At 46.0% G+C, this 27,062-nt stretch overlaps 1 protein-coding gene across 1 annotated transcript in view; it reads left to right on the forward strand.

The window, feature by feature from the left end:
• The window catches only part of CFAP65 (cilia and flagella associated protein 65), a 464,473-nt gene that overhangs the window by 108,502 nt on the left and 328,909 nt on the right, over positions 1–27,062 (forward strand). The window lies entirely within an intron of this gene.

The following is a 27,062-nucleotide window of genomic DNA, read 5'->3' on the forward strand; positions in this document are numbered from 1 at the left end:
GGTTCTGACCCATTTTTGAAACCCCATCCTCCAATTACCTTGTAATTATGTTCGCATTCGCTGGAACCGATGAATACATTGTTATAGTAACTAGTCTTTTCTCTATGAAGACAAAGTTTCCCTTTTCGTTTGCAACAACAGCGCAGGATTAGCTTCACCATTTGAGGTGCCCTCCATGTTTTCAGAGTTTTCTGTCTTTTATCATTGGCCTTTCTTTGGAAACCCTCACTTCTCTTTTCTGCCATTTTCAAAAACATTTTTTCTTGCTCATGTAATGAACAAGTCAAGTTATCTCTTCGAGCTTCATGTAAATCTATGTCACCCATAGTCAGAAAGTATTCTCTCATGTAACGAGTCACTTCGCTTCTGACATGCACAAAGTTCAGGTGTCCCCGAATAGGCAGTTCAGAAAAAATCACGTCAGTGTTTGAATAATAGTACTGTAAGGTGCTTCTATAAAATAAGCTTGCTAATATACTACAGGAAATTCCATAGGTCAGGGATAAGTGATGGTAGGTTACGCCTTCAGCTACAGAAGTGGGTAGCTTCATGCAAACATAACAATCTTCTATTTCTATAGCTTCTACGTAATGCACTAAAAGATTTGCAAAGACATTTAAATGTGATCGGTTTCTCATGTGGTGAAAATGTAGTCCTTCCTCATCTGGTGCTTCTAAGTCAGGTCGTGTTTGTCTCAAGCTGACTGCATCGTCACGTCTTTCTACACTTTGTGGTGTTTTTACGGTATTTACAACTTCTGAGTCTGGGGTCATCGGTTTAGTAGGGTACAGGTTAGGATCTTTACTTATCATAAAAGGTATAAAGACTGTTAGTCCTATCCATATTACTATAACTATTGCTATACTGCATAAGCATATCTTACAGCAAGTCTTACAACAATTCCCTCTCGGTCTTCCATTTACATTTGAATCAGACATTTTGCTTCTAGGTGGCTTTCCAACCCCTCTTTGTTTCTTTTTACAAGAGGCTCACGCAGTTTCACCTTTCAGGGTGGGTCTTCTACCTCAGAGCTCTGATCCTCGATTGAATCGTGATCGCTTCTGTCACTTTCTTCAGGGTCGTCAATCTCTTCCAACACCAAAAAGGTCCATTCAGGACTCCGATAGTTTTTGTTGATCTTTTTCGCTCTGGTACTGCGTCTATTTTTCTGAGTTCCGTCTCTTTGTCTTTCACTAGCAGCTCTTTTTCGGTCTTCTAGTTTTTCTTCTACAGTTTTCAGTCTTAGTTTCAGTCTCTTAATATATTTTGGTCTTTCCTTTTTCTTGAGCCTTTTAGTGGTCGAGGAAACTTGGCCTTCCTCGTGAACCCTCTTGTTTTCACTCCGTTGTGGCACTATTGTTTTGACAGTGTCCTTTTCCCTTTCTGTCTGACTAGGTCCAGGTCTTTCATCTGTTTCTTCTGCCTGGTTTCTAAGCTGGCCTTGTTCAGGTATGTTTTGTATTTGATCTTGATTTTCAACCAATTTGGACTCTGCTTCCTGAACACGTTCGTCTATTTCTATCTGTTCCTGTTCATGCACTTCGACCCCTTGATTTTCTTCCGCATGAACTTCAGCTTTAATTACTATCTGTCCCTTCCCAGTTTCTGGAGTCTCTGGGGGAGTGTCGATGACTTGGTCTGTCCCTACTTGGCCTATTTCCTGATCAGGTCTGATGTGATTCTCGTTAACCTGACCTTCTTCTTCTAGCCCTGTCTCACCCTCACTATCCCACTCTCTATCTAGGTAAGAATATTTTCTGGTTCTTATTGGATCAAGAATCAGGTCGTCGGCGGGAAACCATTCGTCTTGACTGGTGCTCGGTAGTATTACGTCAGCTAGCTCTGGACCCTCTTCTGGAGTCTCCTCAGCTGTACCACCTTCAGCCTCAGCTGCCTCTGCTTCAGCTACCTTCTTGGTATGGCTGGCATGAATCCACTTCGGTACTCCAGCACACTTTACCGCAGTGGTAGTTACAAGGATCACTTGCCTCCGTTTTCCCCACTTTGGTCCAAGGCAACTCTTCCGGGTGTGTTTCTTCAACACCACCCAATCTCCAGGTCTCAGTTTATGGGCTGGAGTGGTTGGCCATTCGTCAGCAGTCTCTCCAATCTGGTGAGAGATAGAACGCACTTGGTCACCCAGCTGCCTGCAGTATTCTAGCACCAAATCATAAGAAATACTCAGCAGTTTGTGTCCAGGTACCCATGCCTGTCGCATCACTCTTCCCATTAGTACTTCATGGGGGCTCAGGCCTGTCTTTCGGTTTGGGATGCTCCTCAATCCCATCAAGACAAGGGGCAAAGCTTCTATCCAGTTCAATTTTGTGGAATCACACATTTTGGCCAATCTTGATTTTATAGTGCCATTCACTTGTTCGACTATTCCAGAAGCCTCTGGACGATATGCACAATGCAGCTTAGGCTCAATCTTGAATGCTGTATAGAGTTCTTTTAAGATTTCGTTGGCAAAGTGCCCACCCCTGTCTGTTTCAATTGTCTCTGGAAAACCGAATCTAGGTATTAGCTCTCTGAGTAACAACTTAGCCACTGTAATGGCGTTGTTTTTCTTTGCTGGGTATGCTTCCACCCACCTTGAGAATAGGCAAACTATTACCAAGACATATCTGTATCCTTTACACATGGGCAACTGTATAAAATCTGCCTGTAGTCTGACAAAGGGGCCTTCTGCCTTTCCAATTGTGCTTTACTCTACCACAGTCCTCTTTCCTGAATTGAACTGCTGACACACCAGGCACCTCTGGCAGAGCATATCCGCGATATTTCTGAACTTTGAATTGTAGAACACTTTGTCAAACACACGACACATTGCATCCCATCCAATATGGGTATCTCCATGAATCATCCGTACCATTGGGGCAGCCATACTGTCTGGCAACACAGGCACACCGGTCTTATCAACCATGATACCATCCCTTTCTCTGAGCTGGCATTCCTCAGTCTCCCATCTGTGTTTTTCATCCTCATCTGCTGCCTGCTGCAACTCTCTCAGTTCCTTCCAGGTAGATACATTCTCAAACACCATAAGTTGGCAGCTGTTTCCGCCCCCCCATAATTGGATTTTCAGGGACATTTTGTATCGGGCGCAGTATTGGGCAATTTGGTCAGCGTATCTGTTTCCGGCTGTCACTTCGTCATTGCCAGATTTGTGAGCCGCACATTTGACTACTGCCAATTCTTTGGGCAACTGGATTGCTTCCAGTAGGGTTTGCACCACTTTTCCAATTCTGATAGGGGTACCTGAGGAAGTCATGAATTCTCTTTGCAACCATAGCTGGCCGAAGTCATGAACAACCCCGTAACCATATTGACTGTCCGTGTATACGGTTACTCGTTTATTTTTCCCTTGTTTGCAAGCTCTGGCCAATGCGATTAGCTCGGCCAATTGGGCAGATTTAACTTCACTTAAATATGATGTCTCTAGGGTCGTTTCCAGTGTGACCACAGCATAGGCAGCACTCAACCCACCGTCCTCATGTCTCAGGCAGGAGCCATCCACAAACATCACTAGGTCCTCAATGGGGAGGGCCGTTTCTTTTATATCAGGACGAGGCTTTGCACTAAACTCAGTTAGGTCAATGCAATTATGTTCAATCTCACCCTCCACTTCTGCATTTTGGGTGAGGGGCAACAGTGTTGCAGGGTTTAAAATGTTGCATCAGGAAATTATTACATTCACTGCACCAATAAGAATTCTCTCATACTTAGTCAGCTGACTAGGAGTGAGATACTGGGTCTTGGTTCGGGTTAACAGCATCACAACTGAATGTGGAACATAAACCGTTACAGGATATCCCCTGACAATGTTTTCACTCTGTTCCAGACTCGTGCATGTGGCAGCCACTGCCTTCAGACACCCGGGCAGCCCAGCAGCCACTGGGTCCAGAGTGGCTGAAAAGTAGGCCACAGGACATCTAGTCAGGCCATGCTCTTGGGTTAGGACTGAGAGTGCACAATTGTCTCGTGTATCACAGAATAACTCAAAGTTCTTGGAGTAGTCAGGCATTCCTAGTGCAGGAGCAGAGCACAGACAGTTTCGCAATTTTATCCAAGCTGTCATGCTTTCATCATCCCAACTAACTGGATCGTCTGCCCCTTTCTTGGTCAATTTTATCAAAGGTTTGGCTAGAACAGCAAATCCCACAATCCACTGTCTGCAGTATCCCACAACTCCTAGGAACATTCTGACTTTTTTCTGGGTTCTTGGCAAATCCATATCTCGAATTATTCTAATTCTTTATGAAGTAACCTTTCTGATTCCTTTCTCTATTTGGTGTCCCAGATACTTTACTGGGTTCTTACAAAACTGCAATTTGTCAGGTGATACTTTATGTCCTCCTCTGCCCAGATGATTCAGTAGGGCAATGGTATCAGTAACACAGTCGCTTTGACTTTTAGACGCCACTAGAAGGTCTTCTATGTACTGAACCAGGACAGACTCCTTTGGTAGGACTAAGGATTCAAGGCATCTTTTTAGGATCTGATTAAAGATTGAGGGGCTCTCTGTGTACCCCTGGGGGACACGATTCCAGACATAGACATGACTGTCAAATTCAAACGAGAAAAGAAATTTGCTGTCTGGATGCAATGGGATGGAAAAGAATGCGTGACACAGATCTATGACAGTAAACCATTCCGCATTCCATGGGATCTGATACAAGATCACCGCAGGGTTTGGCACAATGGGACAACAAGGTACAACAATCTGGTTTACCTTACGCAGGTCCTGCACTACCCTGTACTTTCCGCTAGGCTTTTTAATTCCAATTATAGGCGAATTGCAAGGACTGCTCAATACTTCCTGTATTATGTTTGCCTCCAATAATCTGTCTATTTCAAGTGCGACTCCAGCTTTCACTTCTGCACTCATCTTATACTGTCTAGTTTTCGGGTAGTTGGCATTGGGTTTAATGGCTATTCTAACTGGGTCCACATTTGCCATTAATCTACATCTCTCCCGGTGAAATCCCACACTTCCGGTAACACATTTTGTTGGAGTTCTTCAGGTAAGTCATGAATGGTTAGAGTTTTAACTGCTGTATCAGGCCTTAACAACATTAGTTTGTACAGGCCATCTTCATCTGGGGTCTGAATTTCAACACCCTTTGGGGTGCAAAAGATGGTACAGTTCATTTTACAAAACAAATCACGTCCCAGTAGATTTACTGGGCTGGTATCGCAGACCACAAATCTGTGCATTTCTTTGAAATTTCCTATAGAAATCTCCATGGGTTCAGTTACAGGAGTGCTAATTATCTGATTTGATACGCCCACTACTTGGATTGCTTCTCCCGAGAGGGGTAGGTTCGGAACGTCCGCTGTTCTCACAGTCGAACGGGTAGCACCAGTGTCCAACAGAAAGGTGACATTTCCTTCAACCTTTCCTTCAATGTATGGCCCTGTCTGGTCTACCAGTAGGGAGGCGCCAAGCACGCACTCTTCGTCCTCCCCCCTCAGGCCCCGTCAGTATTGTTCATCACAGCGGAATGGATCGTTTAACAGGAACTGTGAAGTTGCCTGATTTCTCTCATTCTGTCCTTCCCACACTTCAACCCTCTCATTCTGTTGAGCCTGATTCTTATAATTAGGTCTAGGAGCTCTAGGCAAGGGAGGTGGATTTACCTGTTACTGATTCTTTAGTGGCCCCTCTTTCTGCACCTGTGGATTTAAACCATTTATGGGGGCATTACCAGCCTGTAAATGTGGACACTCGTCTCTCCAGTGCCCTATCTGCCCGCACCCGTGACAGGGGAACTTCTTCTTAGCCTCCTCTTTACTCATTTTAACTCGAGGTTTCCCTCCCCCCCCCCCCAGGGTTAGTGTTTGGAGCATTGCTATTCATTTTACTTAACTGCTTCTCTTGTTGCTCAGCCAATTTTACTTGTGCCCACATTACTTTCTCCTTCAGGGCCTTCTTTTTGTTCTCCATTTCATCCTCACAGTACTTGGCGTACTTGAGGACATCATCTATGGGCTTTCCCTGCCAACAGATTTTATTATCTCTGATCCACTGGGATATTTCTGGTCTTAACCCCAGCACGAATCGATAAATAAAATGAGTCATGTCCTTCATTTCAATAGTATCGATTCCACTGTAAGTCTTGAATACTTGCAATAGCCTCTCATAATAAGAATGAACAGTTTCATTATGGTCCTGGGTAGTTCTATCTATTCGAGTCCAATCTGTTTCCTTTGCTGGCACCTTGTCTTTCAGATATTGTATGACTTGGTCATATTTTCTCATTACTTCAGGGGAAGGAGGTCCCGTTTGGGTGTCCCTTGGTAATTCTTCACTGGGCCAATTAATGGCTATCTTGCAATCAGTCCATAAATCTACAGGAACTACAATGTCAAAGAACCCATCCAGGTCCTTCAGGAGACATTTTTGGACTTTCACAAACCGCTCCACCTGCCTATACCACTCCACTGGCTTTTCCCTCAATCTTGGGAAGTCGTTAGTAAACGACACAATGTCATGCGGAGACCACGGGACATGTACATATTTCCCACCTGGCACTTCCCTCATGGGATACAGTTTTTCTGCTTGACCTACTTCTTTTAACACAAATTCAGAAGCTTTTGGTTTTGCCCTACTGTCTTCCTTTTTCTTTGCCCACCTGGCTTTCCACTTATCCAGATCTCCCCATTTCTGCAGTATGTTCAACAATTCCTTTATTTGAGTTTTCTTTCCTGACACATTCATGTTTTCTAAATCCTTGTCTGAAAATTCTGCCCTATACGGTTTCTGCAGGACTTTGGATCGACTCACATCAATCCCCATGTCTGCAGCTGCATCCATTAGTTTTTCATGGAGCACCCTAGTATTCCGGGTAAGACTTTTGCAGATAAACAGCAACTCTTCTTCGCTAAGAGTATTTAATCTGTCCAATCCCACATTTCCGGCCATTAACTCCTCCATTTCTATCCTTAGCCTGTAAATATCCAAAGGTTTGGGCGGGGAAGTTTCTCGGTCCATTTCTTTAGTCCATCTATCTAGTTCCTCTGGAGTTACCACTGTGGCACTCCGGATCCCTGATGTTGTATCAATTAGGACTTCCCTGGCCTTAGCCTGGCTCCCTGATCGAGATTCACTGGTACTTGGATCTCTTATGGGTAAATCCATCATGGAGATTACGGACTCACATTCGCTCGCTTGGTCATCAACAATGAGTGGCTCTTTTCTGGGGGGTGCTGGCATGGGAGTAATGACTGGAGTTTTAGGACTGGCCTGCCTAGCCCCATAAAGGGGTATAGCAGGACCGATAGTTACAGGGATTGTCGGGGCATCAGGACTAGGATGTATCTGAGCTATAGTCTGAATCAGATCATTTCGTTGCTTAATCAGGGCATCTCTCTCCCTTTCTTGTAAAACTCTTTCTGACGAGTTATCATGCAGTATTTGAGGTACCAAAGGAGGGTATATATTCGGGGCAGTGGGAATGGCTGACCCTGGTCTATCCTCACCAAAAGGCCGGTAATTTGGGACTGCTGTGCTAGGTCTGCAAAAGTCATCACTATTACTATTACTAGGTTTACTGCAAATGCCAGCTACATCTGTCTCGCTTGCCCTTCTACTTCTGGCATGGTGGAGAAAAGGATTTTTCTAACTTAGAGTCCCTGAAGCTTCAGCATAAGGAGGAGGATTTTTCATCAATAAATCCTCCAGATATTTATCCTCCGAATCCCCCATGGCCATTAAATGTCGACTTCTCTCTGTCTTTTGTCCACCTGCTTGTTCAGTTACCCCAAACATCGGAAACAGTCCCTCAACCATCATATTCTGTCTCCACTGCTTCATCTTCTGCTCCTTTGTTTCTCGATGTAATTTTGGATACCATTTGCTCACTCCTTTATCCATTCGGGGTCTGTCTCGCTCTAGAGCCTCAATTTCCCATTCCTCTAAAGCTTCATACTGCGTTAATCTGGGTCGGGGGTGTAATTCATTCATTCGGGTTCTCAAGTTAAACAAAATCCTACCATTAAAAGTACCATCGAGGGGAAAAGCTAGGACTCCATCCTCTTCAGTGTATTTTACCCAATTTTCTAACCATACACAAGTATGGTACCCTTTATCAAACATCATGAATGAGGCGGGAGTATTAGGAGGGGGAATGATCACTCCCTCTCTAGTTCGAATGGGCTTGTCTTTCTTGAAATAATTCTTCATCTTTTCGGCAAGGGTCAGTTTTCTTTTTCCCCCTTACATAGTGCAAGGTCTACCTCTTAGCATCTGCTCCTTATGAAAACGGATTAGGTAAAAATTTGGGATACCACATACACCTCTCCAAACTATCTTCAAGCTCGGATTGATTAATTTTGTTTACTTTTGTGCTTCCAATGCCAGTGCGTCTTTTAATTCACAATAACCAATCAGCCCTGGGATTGCAAAATCTGTCAGCCAATGGGTGCGCGGCCCCTTCGTGCGACGCGGTCTCACTCTGCGGCGCTCACCCCTCCCTTACAACTCTAGCTTCGCTACACACCCGCTGGCTCCACCAATACCAGCGCGGCACGGAGTGACGTCAGCGCAGCCTTGCGACCGACTCCCTCCTTTACAAGGTAACGGAAACTTTGAATTTTTCTTAAAGTGCAAGTGCAGATTTTTGTTAGTAACGTAAAACGTGTGCCACTGTGCCTAAGGGTTTTAGAAAGAAAAAGAGTTTTTCTTTTACTGCAAGTAAACCACTTTTAACTACTTTTCATTCACTACGAATAGATCCCTTCTGCCTATCCTTTTCACACAAGCACACAAGCAATAGAGAACCTGCTACTCTTTTGACTAATCCACTTCTTTCCGGGATATATACTAAGTCAATTTTCACCAATGCCCTCTCTTGCTGTCACTCAAGCTCCAAGAACCTATTACTCCTGCCGTCTGTGACCCTTACTAGGTGATATCACAACGAGAGTTTCACCACGGTTTTGGTAGCTAACATTTACACTTCAAATTAATTTTGAAAGAAGGAAAACCTGATTAGCGCTTCCAGTTCTGCCTAACCATGCACTAATCTCTCCCTTAGCCAGTGACCTTACAGCCAAGTGGATTCTACTCACCACTTGCTATTTCTTTTCCCCGGGGATCCCCACAACATGAAACACTTACTCACAATTGGTTAGTAATATCCTCAATATTGCATGAAATATAATAAGCTCATTCTTTGACATTTAAAATGAAACAACAATCCTTTTTATAGCAGCATATATATATAAAAAAAAATCAGCAGCACATTTTAATTTTCACGGTTCAACAGTAACTCTCTTATCTACCTATCTCCTAACTAGTCCTAACCATAGCTCTGCTACCAGAAAATACTGATAGAGCGCGCAGGTCACCCGGCTCAGAGTTTACCAGATTTTCACGCACTTGGGCCCATGACGTGATTACTAAATACAAATTTGTAAGTCGGGTGATTTTACACGCCACTATCAGTATTCTATGTGTGTTTCCTGTAACACTATTACCATAGCACCTGACTTACCACAGGCACTTGCTCTTCCTGACGGATCAGGAGCTGTTTGAGAACAGGCGACAAGATAATTCTATACACTTAGTTTATTTCATATAGCATTACTTTTGTAATTTTCTGAATGACCACAGACACCTGAGGCGTTTTAAAATCTTTATATAGGAATGTAAAATTCAAAGTGACAAAAGTATAAGGCAAATGCTGATAAAAACATCAATAAGCAGAATCACAAAGATTATGTAACTATGGATGAGGGACAACACCATTGAGGGCAACTGGGTTTCTATAAGGTAAGGGTAACAGGGAACATGCCATTCAGTTCAGGCTTAAACTAGGGACGGTAAGTTTTAAGGCACATTAGTCAGTGAATTTCTATAGTCTATAAGTGATTCATACCCTAATCCTATTCTATCTAACATTGTTCTTACACATTTATAATGTTCACCACACTGTAATCAAGTCAATATAGTTCAAACAAAAACCCTACAGGAAAGGGAAAAATTGGAACACGCTAATAAAGAATTTGCAAATGCATCCGTTAGAGAGAACAGAGAGAAATATCATGGGCATAGAGGCTTTATTAAAGAGCAGGAAGGAAACGGATAGTAGACGGACACCCACAGGTATATTTACCTAGGATATGGATGAGGAATAACCCTGGCCACGGGTCAACTTCGGGAAAGGACGAGGACAAGGACCCTCAAGGATTCAGAATGCCAGTAGGTGAGCAGGTACAGCTCACGGAAAACCAGGACAGGATACCCCTCAGGATTTGGGTCAGGATTGGGCTCTCCAAAAGGCACGATCAACCCCTACAGCTTCGGATGCAACGCCTGCGTTACCCCCTCACTGCACGGAATCCACCAATAACCCCGATTGGGTTCTCGAATCCCCCAGCAAAGTGCTTCGCCAGTACTTAAGACTATTTCCACCCCTTGGAAAATTTGGACAGAGCGCTCCGCAGCTCTCTGAATCAATCACCTATAGAGTCGTGGGGTCGGTGACAGGTCAGCTATTCAGACAAGTCGGACAATTTTTCCTAACTAACTAGGCTAGTTATACCCTTTTTGGGTCCCCAGACCACCCACAAATGTTGCAAGTGACAGGGTCCCAACTTACGATTGGTCAGGCGAGGTGGTTAGGTCATAATCGCCACCTAAAATTCTGGATTCCCATATTTAATATTCAATGACAGTACCCACCCCTTACATTCCTGTTCCCAGGCATACGTGTAGAAGAAAACAATGGAGCATACAGTGGACAGAAACAAATGTAACAATTTTTGGTAGATTTCAGCATCTTCTCCCAGGACTAAGGTGGGTTCCCAGGCGCATCTTGCTTCGGAAGCCAGCTGGCTTGGTTCTGCTTCTGCGCAGTGTGGGTTTTCCCTCATCACATGACAGGGTCGGAACGGGTTTCAATATGGAGTTTATCCCCTCACCCAGGCCCATGGATGCGTGGTACATGAAAAGTAAGCGAAAACAAATTAATAACACAGAAAAATAGAATACACTGTACACCGTGATAATCTGCACTGCATCCCTTACTTCATAATAACTATAGCGATTAATGATTATGCAAGAATAGATAGAAATGCAAAGCAGCGGAGGCAAGCAGGTCGCATGGTTAGAAATAAACGGCCATGTCAACTGCAGTGCGCATGAGCGAACTTATCCCTCCAAATCTGCGAGTGCGTCACATCACATGGGTATGACCGACGCATGCGCAGACTGAATTTCTGCGAAGCGGCCATTCTGTAAGATGCAAGCGGTGTTACAGTTAGTAAACACATATGCAAGCATCTCTAGGACACCCGCGTGTGCTGTAAAAGTGCAATATTAATGACAAACAGGTTTGTTTAGTACTATTACAATTAACGAGATTCATGAGAAGGAGCAAGTCGCTTTATGTGCGAATTCTCACTCCATCACATGTTCAGCTGACCTAACCTGTAATAGTGGCTTGAGGGACAGCCCTTTTAATCTTTCCCGGAGGGCAGCAAATGCTGCAGTTAAAGAATTGTTCCTTCTCTCTTGTGCAGCACACTGGTTCTTAAATGTGCCCCTTGCATCTAATATGACACCCAAGTATTTATACTGTAAAACCGATTCCAGTATGGACCCTGCTATGCTGAGCATTGGGCGAGCTGCTATACCTCTTGGCACCAACATATTTTTTGTCTTGTTTAAGTTGACCTTTAATCCATGGGACAAGGCGTACAAAGCAGTTTCACTAATAAACCGCTGCAGCTCCACCTTTGTGTAGCTCAGCAGAACAATGTCATCTACCTACAATCGGTGGGAGACCTTGAAGCCAGCCACCAACAGAAAGTGAGTTAATGCTATTCAAACCTGAAGAAATATCAGCAAGATACAGTTTGAACAAGATTGGGGCCAAGACGCAACCTAGTTTTAAACCATTCATTGATAATATTTTGTTTTTTAATGGTTGTGCCTTGGCCCAACCTTACTCTTGTCCAAGTGTTCGTGCACAGTAATTGAATCTCTCTCAGGAGTTTAGGTGAAATTCCCATTTTCAATAACTTATCCCAGAGAATGTTCCTTTGCACCGTGTCAAAGGCAGATCAAAAATCAATAAAACACAAGTGTAAATTCAGAGAGCGATGCCTTGCCAATTCAGTTGTAAGTGCTAGCATTTGAATATTCATAATAGTACCCATGTCTTTAATAAACTCAGTCTGATTTCTTGGCAGTAGATTTTTGGAGACCACCCAGAACATTAGGTCTGCCAGCAGACATTTGGCAAAAAACTTTGCCTCACAGTCCACTAAGGCTATTAGTTGATAATTGGCGGGGTCCGTGATATGTCCAGCTTTATAAATCGGGGCAAAAATTGACCCCTCCAAATGTCTGGAATTTCTTTACTCACCAGGATATATTTAAATAATATTGTCAGCTTTTTTGCCCAATATTGCAGGTTTTCCTTATACAGTGCTTGGGGAAGACCATTTGGCCCCGAGGCACCATCATGGCGGCTGATGCTAATAATTTTTTCCACTGTTTTAAGATGGATCTCTATTGGCAAATTTTCATTTGTATTATTACACGTTGCTTCTTCTGATAAGCCATGTGCTGTATCTGTGACCTCTGACGTGGTACCCAGGCGATTTTCCCAAGCGTCTTCAGATATATTTGACGTTGCTTGTTGAAATTGCCTACTGGTGGATTTGTTTACAAATCAGCAAAACACACAGGATGATGGACGGAATGTTGCACAATGGCAACACATTCACCCCTAGTCACAGATCTGGGTTTAATCCATCGTTATTTTGCTCACCAAGCCACCCCAGTTCAGACATGGCCATACGCAAATCAGTCTTGACCCTGTGCCTCATGGGAACAGTCCAGCCCGAACTGCCAAGCCATGTCTTCCCTGGACCGGAATCAAGCATCCTAGGACCAGTTTCTGGCTATCAGCCGTCTTCAGCCAGGATAGCTGACTCCAGTGGCTTAGGGAGCACAGGACCCACGTCTGGGCATACCCTTCCCACATAGGGTGAACAGCAAAACACACAGGATGATGGATGGAATGTTGCACAATGGCAAAACATTCACCCCCAGTCACAGATCTGGGTTTAATCCATTGTTATTTTTCTCACCAAGCCACCCCAGTTCAGACCTGGCCATATGCAAATCAGCCTTGACCCTGTGCCTCATGGGAACAGTCCAGCCCGAACTGCCAAGCCATGTCTTCCCTGGACCGGAATCAAGCATCCTAGGACCGGTTTCTGGCTATCAGCCTTTGGTTTACGAACCTCCAAAATTCTCTTGCATCTTTACGTTTAGTGGCATAATGGATTTTACCCCAGAACAAATCAAGCTGAGTTTTTTTTGGGGCCCAAAAAGCTTCTTAATAAAGTGACCTTTATTTTGGTAGAGTCTCACAACAGACACTAGTAGACGGCTTGTTTCTTAGGACACTCAGGGCATGATTCAATTTCTTTTTGGCTATTTTGAGTTGCACTGAATTTTTTTTAGGAAGTGAAATAGCTGTTGATTCTCTAACTCTGTGCTGAACTACGTTTTCTCCACTAGGTGTTTTGAAAATTGATCCCAGTGGGTCAAAAGATTTTGATCTATGTCGTGTAATTCTTCCCATAATTCTCTTGCTTGTTGTTCAATTTTTTCTATGCAGGATACCGGCCATTCTAACTTTTTGTAATTTTGTCCTGTAGTATAGCCTATATCTGGGGTTGATTGTTCATGTAGAGAGATATTTAAGTTAAAAATGATCATTTGCGGCTTGTCGTCGCTTTCCAGCCTGTTACCCAAACTATAATTTATAACCATGTGGTATAGTGTTAAACTTTATTGTTTAGTTAATTAAAACCATAACAAAACAGAGCTAGAAGAGAATTTAACATTACAATAAAATCAATAAAATTCTACTTAGTACAGTTTAAAGTGCAAAATTTAAGATGATGCTGGTAAGAGCTTTATCCGATTGCTCGTCGTTAAAATAGTTAATAATACTGAAAATCTTATTTTAAAATATCAAGAGCTTTCAGCCGCTTTTCAAAGGCTATCAAGAACTTTATAAATTTGCAATTAATTATTGGGTCTGTAGTGGTAATGATACTAAGGGATTTTGCTGAGTGTTGACACTGTTGTGCCGGAATGTCCGGTAACATCCGGCTGTTCAATACTCTTAAACCGTGGTGTTCCAGGTTATGCACTGCATCCTTCCCCATTCTATGAGATCATTGTTTAAATGCTTCAGTTGCCGGAATATGCCAAATATGGGCGATAATATCCAATATTTGATCCCTAGGCATCCCCTGAAATAGGTTCATATTAAAATCTCCCGACAAAAGACTCTAGGGAACTGGATTTATTGCACATTGAGTTGATATAAGGCTCAATATAACTTCAATAGATTCTTCTAAGGGTCCAAACCTTAATTACTTGTATATTCGGGTGATCAATTCTGACATCTTCAATTTTAATGTTAAGATCCACTGTTACGTACAATGCCAAGCCCCCTGCAGCACACCCCATCAATTTTGTTTTAATTGCTGGTTTGCTATAGCATAGTTATGCCCATGTCTCTTGAAAGAGGACTCTATGATGTCTTCTGATGAAGGTTTGAAATTCCTTGTCATCGATCTTTGCAGACAATCCCTCTATATTCCATGAGCAGATGTCAACCTTGCTCTCTTTGTGGCCAGCGAATAAACCTTTTGTTTTGTCAATACTAGAGCTCTGTACCGGAGTGCAGAGCACCAAGGAGCCAAGACCAATCAGTTTTTGGGTGTCAGACTTGCCTCTCTGTGGCTTCTCAGTAACGATTAACTACCTGGGGGGCTATGATGGCACTAGATGATGAGATTGAAGGACTCCTTGCCCCCTTTAAAATCAATGTTCCTGCCAGTTGACACTTATTCTTATAACTTAATGGACTTTTGGTAGGCCTGAGACATCTTTTTAACTCTCCTTGGAAACCCATACCGCCCTCCTCTTCTTCCGCCTTAAGTCGTGCTCCACAACAGTCCGGGTGGAGAAACTGTGGATAGGCTTTCTCCTTTTCCCTCTTCTCCCTTTCTGCACATACTTGATCAGCTATGACGGGTGTAGCCCTTGTGATCATCGTCCAGGGTGGAATTTTCACAAATGTGACTGAATACATTTACGAAGACTCAATATGGTTTAACATCGATATTTCTTTAGTCATATGTGGCATAGTCCCTCTATTTATTCTGTCAAAATGCCCCCTAGACTTATGTTATAACAATGACTTTGAACTTGATTTAGCTTACGAGAGTTTAATTTCTGAGACAAGGCCAAAAATCTCAGGAGGGCAATAGCTACGGGAGAAAATCCAGCTGCTTCTAATGCATCATCTTACTTTTTCTCTAGGTATCAGGCTATAAAGAGACAACATTCTGCCCTGTTAATCTGGCGAAAATGCAGTCCATCTTCTGATTATCTAGAAAAGGAGGGAAACTATGAGCCTCAATATTTTCTTCTCAGGGGAAGACTACGTTCACTTTTCTTATACTACCTATCCGTGGCATAGAGTTGGAAGGAGAGTAGCTTGCCTTCCATCCTGACTGAGAAGCAATAACCTCAGAAAAGTGGGTGCTCAGCATCATTGTATGTACACATGCTCGATAGTTCGTTTAGCTGCCCCTCCACCATTCATATTTCGCCTCTGAGAGGCGAGAGATTATTTTAAGGCTCATTAGATCATGAGTATTTGCTCTAAGCACGACACCTGAATGTGAATCAAAAAAAGATAGGATACGTATATCCAGAGCACTTCAATATAAAAATAAAAAAAAGTTGAGGTAGCCAGGCTTGATTGCTCCCAAATGGTGCCCTTCCTTTAGGAACAGATGATTATTAGTGTCAGTGGACCCAACAGACACATTTATTATGATGTGATTTTTTGAAAACTCATTTTGTAATATGTGGAATGAAGTGACCACCAGTACAGTTGTCAGCATTCATGAGAAGGAATGAGCGCTTCTGGCACTCGAATGTGTAGGAATAATTTGTTGGCGCTTCCATTACCAATGATGAAGAAAAGCTGCCCTAGAACGACAATCCAAGTTTGAAGAACAATGGTACACTTAATATAGAAGATTTGTCCATCTCAACTCAGTCTTTTTTTCTTTAGACTCATCAAGTGGTGGGAGTTACAGATTCCTCATTCCCAATGCAAAATCTGTCAGTTAAGGTTATTTGGGCATCTAATGAATGTTTTTGCAAAAAAATTAACGAGAGCTCATTGCTGTCTAAGACTAGCCTTGAGACATTTGCACCACGGGTGGTTGAGGAAAGAGTACAGGGAAACATCATGTTTTATCCCTGTCATCAACGAGAAGCAAAGTCAAATTTATCATCTGAAAAGGCAAAGTTATTATGGGAGTGAGTTATCAATAAAAATCTACTCTTATAAGAAGCTTTGTATCTGTTAACAACGGTTGTCTAATGTTGATGAATAAGTGGCTGATCCAATCCAGAATTTGAGGACATTTGCAGAAATGTATACAGATAAAATGAATCTAAATGAGAGTAACTTCTACAGCTGGTAGTTATTGTAAAAATCTGGAAAAGGCCCTTGCCTTCATGGACCCATATTGAACAGTTCTGAATCTGATTTTAAGATGACGTTTTAATAAAGGTGATTCTTTAAGCCTTGAAATATTTCTTTTTCTGCTGAAAACAGCCTATTTTATTGAGCCATGCCTTAAGCGTCATACTCATAAGAATCATCTTACATAGTCTGCCAGCTGTAGTGCATTAGAAGGCGGACCGAATTTTGGGTTTTTCCCATACATATTAATTATGTTTGTGACCATCACGTAATCCATGGTGGTCATGAACATGCTAAACATACAAAGGTCCCCTACATAGTAGGAGAAATCTCCCAGCATGTCATGAGCATGTACTTTTTGTGTTTTTAAGGCGTTCTGTCTAAAAACCATAATTACCCCATGGAAGCTCCTCTGGCATTACATTTTAGCCAAACATTCCTGCGCCTTGTTGGCGGGAATGCTTGTGATAGTAATGCTCCCACAGAACTATGAGGCGCTTTTATTTCAGCAGTCCAGTCTCTACCACAGCCAGGGCCTTTCCCGCACAAGTGGGATGGCTTACCGCCTTCCTAACCCTAATACTAAATCTTCGCCTCCAATGTGTTTAAGTGTTTCCAATATGCTGCATTTAAAATGGTTCCCATCCATTGGCGAGGCTTTGGTACGTTTATGATTTACACATTAAAGCACTTTTCTTATACATTGACATTGATAAACATACTTGTTTATGGACAGCCTGTGAACGAGCTTGAATAGTTGAGGTTGTAGGTTTCTCAGGGCATGAATCGAGCTCCCTCTTGTTAAATCAGGTGAATGTTGGTCATCATTTGAGTGAATGCATGTGTACTTTATTAGGTTAAGTTTCTTTCTTATGAGACAACTTTTAGTGTAGGAAAAATATCTGCTAAGACTATTGGTGAAATTCAGGTTGGGTCAAATGTGAGGTCTTTTTCCGATTTTTCATTGGAGTATGCTTGTTATTTGGACTCATTAGAGGTTTCTCTCTCTCAGGTGCGCTTTCTGATTTTCATATTAATACATTGATTGATCTTTCAGGTATTTGAAAAAAAATACTCATTGGTCAGTACATTAAAAAATACAAAAAGCTATTTACTGTTACATTTGGCGCCAGCTCTGCAAGGAGAATACTCTCCAAACAGGGTGTATGTTGATAGATTCTGGCATGCTACAGATTCTCATATTTAAAGACACATTTCTCCAACACTTGTATGGTTAGAACTCATTGTAAAAGGGGAAGTCTTCCATTGCAGAACTGTTGGGAATTATCCTTCTGACTGTGATCTGCAAAGGGACTGACTAGAGCTTAGTCAGAGCCCTCTGCCATTGCGGTGGTCCTTGCCATATCTGCTCTTTAAATGCATTGCAAGGGATTTTATCGCAGGTGAATCTCATGCAAATATGACCTGCATCGCCCGTTCATCTCCCTATGGACCTTTTGGCTCTGCTACAGTATTCAGATTTTGCCCGCAATGTTTCCCCATCTGTGACTTCAAGGTGGAGTTGACTTTGATCTTAAGTCCAAGAAGAGCTAAACCATGTTCACTCAAACTTACTACTCCCTCCACTGTCAGGCTTACTCTACCTGCCCCAAAGAATGACAATGATTTGGTTACCCCTTGGGTTACCTGTGCCCTTCAAATAGCGGATGTTTCTGGGGCCAGGGTAATGTTAATGGCAACACAATTGATTACATCCCTACCAGACCAATAGACAAGGAACATTGTCAGGGCATGTAGGAGAGTAGGGTCTGCTTCCTATGGTCACCCCCACTTTTTGCTCTGATATACTGGTTTACGACTTCTCTGGCTGTGGGCCTGCTAATCAGACCCACCGCCCAGCTGTTCTCTCTCTAAATTCATACCATGTACTTTAGGTACATACCTAATTGGGTATTGGGTCACCTTTGTTAGCCCCTGTATAGTGTACTATAGGTACCCAGGGCATAGGTGCATCCAAGGCCTACCAGGGGCTGCAGCATGTATTATGCCACCCCTGGCTGGCCATTTACAGTGACACAACTGGCTGATCACTCAGCTGGGGCAAGGTCGTGTAATCGCCCCTTGCTTAGGTATAGTATCCCTATACCTACCATTACATATAGACACATATATACCTATAAGTCACTCCTATGGCAGGCCTTGACAATCCTGAAGGCAGAGTGCTTGGTTTTATGTGAGATGGTGTTCTAGCATGAGCTGAGCTTGTCTTCAGCTTTCGGAACCATGTCCTTATAGCTGTTCTATGATATAGCCATACCATATACTCTTAAGTGCATTATAATCCTCGCAGTTAATGCTAACTTTGGTTTGGCTTTATCAAAACATGTCGTGTAAGGTGTCATACGCTTTGGAATACTACCCCCCCCTGCCAGTCCTGGCGGCGGGGGTAGCATTCCACCCTTCTAGAGGGAGAAGACATGTAGTTATAGCTTTACCCGGTTAAAGTTAAACAGAGCCTCGGCATCACAAAATGGATGCTGCTGCCACAGACACAAGTCTGACCACGTGCAGCTGGGAGCCCTTCCAGTGAGGGATGCCTGGACAATAGATTTCCTGCCTTGGGAGGTGCTAGCACCTCCCCAGACAGGCTATAGTGTGTTGGGGCAGGGTGGGTTGAATGAAATGAGACACTGCCTGGAGCACACAAGGTGCTCCATGCATAGCCTGGTTCAAACCAGTTGCTGGGGCACTCCAGACACTCTGGCACGAAACTGGACAAAGGGAAGGGGTGTAACCACCCCCTTCCCAGGTTCCACCCATAGGAGGGACCTAGCAGGTAATCCAGCCCCTTAGATTAATATAAAGCTAGGAGCTGAGTCTAGAGACTTTAGATTATCCTGAACTGAAACTCTAAAACGAAACTCTGGACCTTCGACATTCTACTGCAACTAGAAGACTGAAGAATCTCCCTTGTGGTCAAGGCGTGACCACCCTGTGCAAACAGGCACCATCAGTGACTTGCCGGTTTGCTTTGTCGACGCTCCCGCCGGAGCCCGGAGACTTAGCGACACAGCCTCTGGACTTCCAGACTTCTCTGACCCGACCCACATCAAAGCTAAGACCCGTGGCGGACACGAGAGACGTGGGACCGGACTATTATCAGGGGTGAGTGTATTGCAAAGCAAGCAGGAATTTTACGATCATTGCATGGCGACCTGTGGACCTTGAGTGTGAAATCTGTGTGGTGGAACAGGAATTCTTTGTCACTAATCAGTGGGAGACTCTGGGCAATATCAGAGATAAGATGGTCAAGTTTGAAGAGGCAGCCATTAGGGAGACACTTTACCTGGGGAAAGAGACTCGTGCCCGGCGATATGGTGTCGGCAACCGGGCAGGTAAAACATTTGTCGGCCTTCTCAAGAGACGTTGGGCCAGCGATTATATCTGCAAGCTCTGTAAACCGATAAGTGACATGGCAGTGGGCCAGACCAGAGTCCAAGCTGAGATGCTGTGGGGCGCTTCCTCCCACACTCAAGGAGGCTCTAATCGTCACCATTTTGAAACCAGACAGGGCCCAACTCGTCTGTAATTCCTACGCTCGTCCCCGCCTGGACCGCGCCCTGTGCCAGGACCCCTGGCCCCCGCCGAATCAAGACGACCCGACGGACCTACGACGCCGCAACACTCAACGCACTCAACACCGGCCGGAACCCTGCCTGCTACCGAGCCACCCCAAGACGCACCCACGGACCCTTCACCTGCCAAGCCTGCAAATTCACCTACCTCCGGACCGACACGACCCCCGCCAAGTCGAGTACCAGCAACAACCACCTGAAGTGCACCCTGCTGAACACCCGCTCCGTCCACAGGCACGCCGTAGAACTCTGGGACCTGCTTGACGCGACAGCACCGGACGTCGCCTTCCTCACCGAGACCTGGATGAACGCGTCTTCAGCGCCCGACATCGCAATAGTCATCCCGGGCGGATACAAGATCACCCGGAGGGATCACGTCAACCAGACGGGAGGAGGCATCGCCATCATACACAAGAACACCATCCCCATCTCGACTAACTCCGACAAAACCTTCACCGCCGCCGAACACCTTCACTTCCAGATACACACCGACCCCAAGACCACCCTCCGAGGCACCCTCATCTACAGACCACCAGGACCACGCACACAATTCAGCGAAGACATCGCGGACTTCATCAGCCCACACGCCCTGCCCTCCGCCGACTACATCCTCCTAGGGGACCTCAACTTCCACCTGGAAAACAACAACAACAGAAACACCACCACCCTGCTGGACAACCTCGCCAACCTCGGACTCAAGCAACAGGTGAACACTCCCACCCACTACGCCGGCCACACGCTTGATCCCGTCTTCTCATCCAGCAAGCACATCTCCTTCAGCCACGCCACCGGACTCCACTGGACCGACCACAGCTGCATCCACTTCAGCTTCAGGAAAACGGCGACCCACCACCACCGCAACAGATTCCCCACTGAAGCAGGAGCAAGATCACCGCCGAGCAGCTCTCAGCCTCCCCCAGCCAGAACACACCCACCTACACAGCGGACCCAAACGAAGCAGCCAGCAACCTCGCCAAGTGGCTGACCGCCTGCGCCGACGATCTCGCACCACTAAAGACTGCTCCCAGCAGAACCGGTAGCAAGAAAACCCCCTTGTTCACGGACGAACTCAAGGAATCCAAGAAGAACTGCCGCACCCACGAGAAAGCCTGGCAGCTCCACCAGACCACAGTCAACAGGACCGCCCTCAAACACGCCACCCGCAAACACCAGCAGCTGATCCGCGCCACCAAGAAGGCGGCACTCAAAGAACGACTGGACAAAAATGCCCACGACAGCAAGGAACTCTTCTGCATCGTCAAAGAGTTCTCCAACCCCAGCACCGGAAACAACACTCCCTCGCAAGACCTCTGCGACTCACTCGCCTCATTCTTCCACAGCAAGATCGCAGACATACACAACAGCTTCGACGCACAGACCACGCACCCTACCGCCGAACCAACGCCCGCCACCTCCACCCTATGCAACTGAACCCCGATCAACACCGAAGACACCACCCGCACGATGAACTCCATCCACTCCGGATCACCAACCGACCCCTGCCCACACCACGTCTTCAACAAAGCCGACACCATCATCGCACCCCAGCTCCGGGACATCATCAACTCCTCCTTCCACACCGCCATCTTCCCGGAGAGCTGGAAGCACGCCGAGCTCACCGCCCTCCTTTAGAAACCAACGGCGGACCCCACCAACCTCAAGAACTACCGCCCCATCTCGCTCCTTCCCTTTCCGGCCAAAGTCATTGAGAAGACTGTCAACAGACAGCTGGCCGCCTTCCTTGAGACAAATGGTTCCCTCGACCCCTCACAGTCCGGGTTTCGGGCCAACCACAGCACCGAGACCGCCCTAATTGCAGCCACCGACGACATCAGAACCCAGATCGACAACGGGGAAACAGCGGCCCTCATCCTCCTGGACCTCTCTGCGGCGTTCGACACTGTCTGCCACCGCACCCTAGTGAAGCGCCTCAGCAACATCGGAATCCGAGAGAACGCACTGGAATGGATAATCTCGTTTCTCGCCAGAAGAACCCAGAGGGTCCGCCTCCCCCCGTTCAGATCCGAGGCCACCGAAGTCATCTGCGGCGTTCCTCAAGGATCTTCAATCAGTCCAAACCTCTTCAACGTCTACATGAGCCCCCTCGCAGCCATCGCACGCCAACACAACCTCAACATCATCTCCTACGCCGACGACACCCAGCTGACCCTCTCCCTCACCAACGACCCCACCACCGCCAAGGCCAACCTACACGAAGGGATGAAAAACGTCGCCGACTGGATGAGGGGCAGCCGCCTTAAACTGAACTCAGACAAGACGGAAGTCCTCATCCTGGGATCATCACCCTCCGCCTGGGATGACTCCTGGTGGCCCCCGGCCCTGGGTACCGCTCCCAAACCAACGGACCACGCACGCAACCTGGGCTTCATCCTGGACTCCTCCCTACCGATGACCAGACAAGTCAACGCCGTCTCATCCTCGTGCTTCAACACCCTGCGCATGCTCCGCAAGATCTTCAGATGGATCCCGACCGAAACCAGGAAGACCGTCACCCAGGCACTCGTCACCAGCCGACTGGACTACGGGAACAACCTCTACGCCAGAACCACAGCCAAACTTCAAAAAAGACTCCAGCGCATCCAGAACGCCTTCGCACGACTCATCCTGAACATCTCCCGACACAGCCACATCACCGGACACCTGAGAGACCTGCACTGGCTCCCCGTCAGCAATAGAATCACGTTCAGACTCCTGACCCACGCACACAAGGCTCTCCACGACCTGGGCCCCAAGTACCTCAAAGACCGCATGAACTTCTACACGCCCGTCCGCCAGCTTCGATCAACCAGCCACGCCCTCGCCACCGTACCGCGCATCCGCAGAGCCACCGCCGGAGGAAGATCCTTCTCCTACCTGGCGGCCAAGACCTGGAACTCCCTCCCCATCCACCTTCGGCGAACCCAGGACCATCTCTCCTTCAGGAAGCAGCTCAAGACCTGGCTGTTCGAGCAGTAACTTACCCCCTCCAACCCCAGCGCCTTGAGACACTCCCGGGTGAGTAGCGCGCTCTATAAATGCAATGATTGATTGATTGATTGATTGATAGACCCCTGTCAATGATCAACCTGGACAATAAAATTCTTGCGAAGCTCATTGCTGGGCCTTTGCTCCCTCTTATGCCCTTAGTGTTACCACCTCACACAACCTGCGCACCTTTTTTGCCACTATGCAGGAGATCGACCCCGCGATGCCAGCGGCGGCGGTTTTCCTTGATGCCACTAAAGCCTTCGACACTTTAGAGTGGCCATATTTGTATGCCCTCCTGAGCCAGCTAGGTCTCAGCACTGACGGCCATATTCATCAACATGAATTGCGCTTGCAAATGGCCAGATTCTGAGAATCTGGCCGTTTGCGAGTGCGATCTTTGCATTTGGGATTCATCATCCCAAATGCAAATATCGTTATTACCGAAATCGCATATTTGCAAGGAATTGGATTTAAGGAATCTCTAATAGAGATTCCTTAAATCCAATTCATCAACCAATTGGAAATTGTGAATTCGCAATATTTGGTCGCAATTTACCACCAAGTCTGACTTGGTGGTAAATTGCGAAAAAAGAGTAAAAAGCACTTTAGTGCATTTTTTTCTTTTGCATGTTACACACACACATGTCCTCTGGACATGTGTGTGCGCAACACCTGTTCAAATGTGCATTTGAGGGGTGCTACAGGGTGTCCTTTGGACACCCCTGGCACCCTTCAAATCGCAATCTTATTTGCGATTAGCAAATTGCTAATCGCAAATAAGGAATACTCCCCATTCATTCCTATGGGCCTTTTGGCCCATAGGAATCCATGGGGAGTTTTTCCTTATTTGCGATTAGCAATTTGCTAATCGCAAATAAGGAATCAGTAGGAATCGCAATAAATTTTGCTAATCCTACATGAATCCCGTTTTGCGAGTCCTTAATAGCGAACCGCTATAATTCGCTATTAGGGCCTCGCAAAACGGGAGATTGATGAATCAGGCTGTATATTCTTGAAACTGATTGCCCACCTATACTCCTCTCTGACAGAGCACCTCTGCCTCAATTTCATTGTATCCCGCCCCCTGTATCTCGGGACACCCGGCAGGGGTGCCGCTGTCACCTCGGCTTTTCGGTATCGCGATGGAGCCATTGGCAACCCGGCGGTGGCAGCACCATGCCCATCTCGGTCTTGCGTTAGTTTCCAGGGTGATCCTTGTGTCCCTTTAAGCAGATGACATCACCTTATACTTCAAGCGCCCTGCGGTCAATTTAGACCCTTGAATTAGAGAAATCATACGTTTCGGTGGTCTCTCTGGGTTTGCTATCAACTGGGGGAAATTGATCATTTTCCTGTTACGGCAGCCACAGACAGGTTCCAGTCAGACTAGCCCCTGAGCTGGGCTCTCGGCCCAATGAAGTACCTCGGGATCTGGCTGAGCCAAAAAACTGATGAGCTGTGGCAGTGCAACTATGGAAGTGCTTTTGGACTGGCTGAAGAGCCGGATTGGGCACTAGATCTCGCTCCCGCTCTCCCTCCCTGGGCGATTGCCCATCGTCAAGATGGTCGTATTCCTCAAGTTCTTGTATGTATTTGCTAATCTCCCGATCCCTCTCACCTCAGGTTTTAGGCGACGATTGCGCTCCAACCTACTCATGCTTGCCTGGGTGGGTAAGCAGCCCAGGAATTCGTGGGAGATCCTCACTCTGCCCTTCGAGCAGGGAGGTCTGGGAGTACCCGATATGGAGCTCTATTATAATTGTGCCCAGGCCCAGTTCAGCTACCACTGGATTTTCCCCACCCTGTTCAAGGCTCATGTGGTACCTGAGCGCGACCGTGCTGCTGCAACACCGATGAGCATGGTATTGTAAAGGTGCAGACCCGAACGTGCGCAGCGGTGAACACCGTTAGCTGCACTCTTTGGGCTTAGAGAGAACTGATCTGCAAGGCTCTCCTTAGAAAGATGTACTCTCCCTCGGTCCCCCTGCCGTGCCACCCGGATCTCCCATTTCTAAAAGGCTTGACAGGCTTGGTATCCGGATAATGGGGGATGTGTTCCCTGGCTGGATTTTTGCTGACATGGTCGGCGCTCTTGCGGCAGAGGGTTGTGGCCTTCTCGACAAAATGATTTACTTCCAGCTCCATGCAAAGCTGAGGGCGAGATACAGCACATTCCTGTTGGTACCCCCCACGCTTCAGGTACTGGAAAAATTTTTAACCAATCCATCGCCACGTAAGGTCTGTATGCTGGCATGGAGTGCGCAGCACCTATCTGTGTTCTTGCTGCGCCTTACGTTTGGGAGGAGCTATTGGGGACCCCCATAGAAAATGAACAATGGGCCCATTGCTGTGAAAGCCAAGGACTTATCTCCTAACAACAGATTGCGGCTTATTCATTTTAAGTTCCTCCACGGTATCTACAGAACTCCCACATGGCTGCATAGAGTAGGTATGAGGGATGATGCAGGGTGTGTCCGCTGCCGGGGGCCTGAAGCTGATTTTCTGCATTGGTCCTGGTCCTGGTCCTGTCTAGAGATCGCAGGTTTCTGGGCATGTATTTTTGATGCACTGGATGAAATGCTTGAATATCGGATGAACGCTTCCCCCTCTAACTGCACTCTTAGGCTATGTGCGACATGCCCCGACCCCTCAACGGAAGCTGGTGGCTCTGCTCCTGTTACTTGCCAAAAGGCGGATAGCCATGTGCTGAGGCAGGAGGCACTACCCTCACCTGACCGACTGGATAGGTGATGCAGCATTCTCCCAAGGCCAGCTGACTAACTATTGGGAGCTCATGCCCATGCGTCGTTCTCGACCTAGAGACATATGGGAACCACTGCAAGGCTATCTCGGCACTCACCCACTGGCCCCTGACGACCCACCTCATAACACTGTGTGAATGCATTGAACCGTACTTCCTCAACCTGTGCACTATCCAAACAGCCGAAGAGGCGGAGTGGGGTGCCGCATCTTCTGTGAGGCTAGCACCCCACTCCCCTACTCTTCCTCCCTCTCACCCTTACGCTCTTGCCTTTTTCTGTTCTTTCCTTTCCCTTTTTTCTTTCAGGTTTTACTTTGGAGCTACAGGGCTCAAATTGCTGGCACACATTACTCAAGTTTATCCATACTAATATAATAAAGAGAGAGGCCAAAGCTTTGAGGCGGGTAATCTCAGGAACCACAGCACCAATCACAACACCCAATACAGCGTTGGAAAGGGCAGTTGCAGCAGAAGGACATAGGCTATGCAGACGCACACCATATACATTTAAAAGGTAAAAGAACCGTGCCAGCAAAGTAGTCCCTTGTGGGCGTGTCTGCATTGTGCTGTGGGCGTGTGCTGGGGGCATGACAAACGCTGGGGGCGTGTGGAACATTCCGCCCTTCATGCCATGTCTCATATTGTGTGCTAATCCCACCCTGCTCCCTTTAAATACCCCTGCAACCCATAATCATAACCCACCCTTACTCCTTAAAATACCACAACACCCTTAAACACTAACCCTTCTTAACCCTATAAATATACCCTGTACCCCAAAACCCAAACCTATCCCTAAACCCTAAAAATACCCCTGTACCCCAAAACCCAAAACTAGCCCTGAACCCTATAAATACCCCTGTACCTCAAAACCCAAACCTACCCCTAAACCCTAAAAATATCCCTGTACCCCAAAACCAAAACCTAGCCCGGAACCCTAAAAATACCACTGTACCCCAAAATCCAAACCTACCCCTGAACCCTAAAATACCCCTGTACCCCAAAACCCAAACCTAGCCCTGAACCCTTAAAATACCCCTGTACCCCAAAACCCAAAACTATATCTGAACCCTTAAAATACCCAAACACCCTAAAACATATACCTCAGTACCCTAAAACATATACCCCTATGTTTACCTTATCCAAACATTTTAAAAAAAAAAAAGCATGCTTTTA

Source organism: Lissotriton vulgaris, chromosome 2_1 (genome assembly GCF_964263255.1).
Source record: "Lissotriton vulgaris chromosome 2_1, aLisVul1.2, whole genome shotgun sequence".
Taxonomy (NCBI): Eukaryota; Metazoa; Chordata; class Amphibia; order Caudata; family Salamandridae; genus Lissotriton; species Lissotriton vulgaris.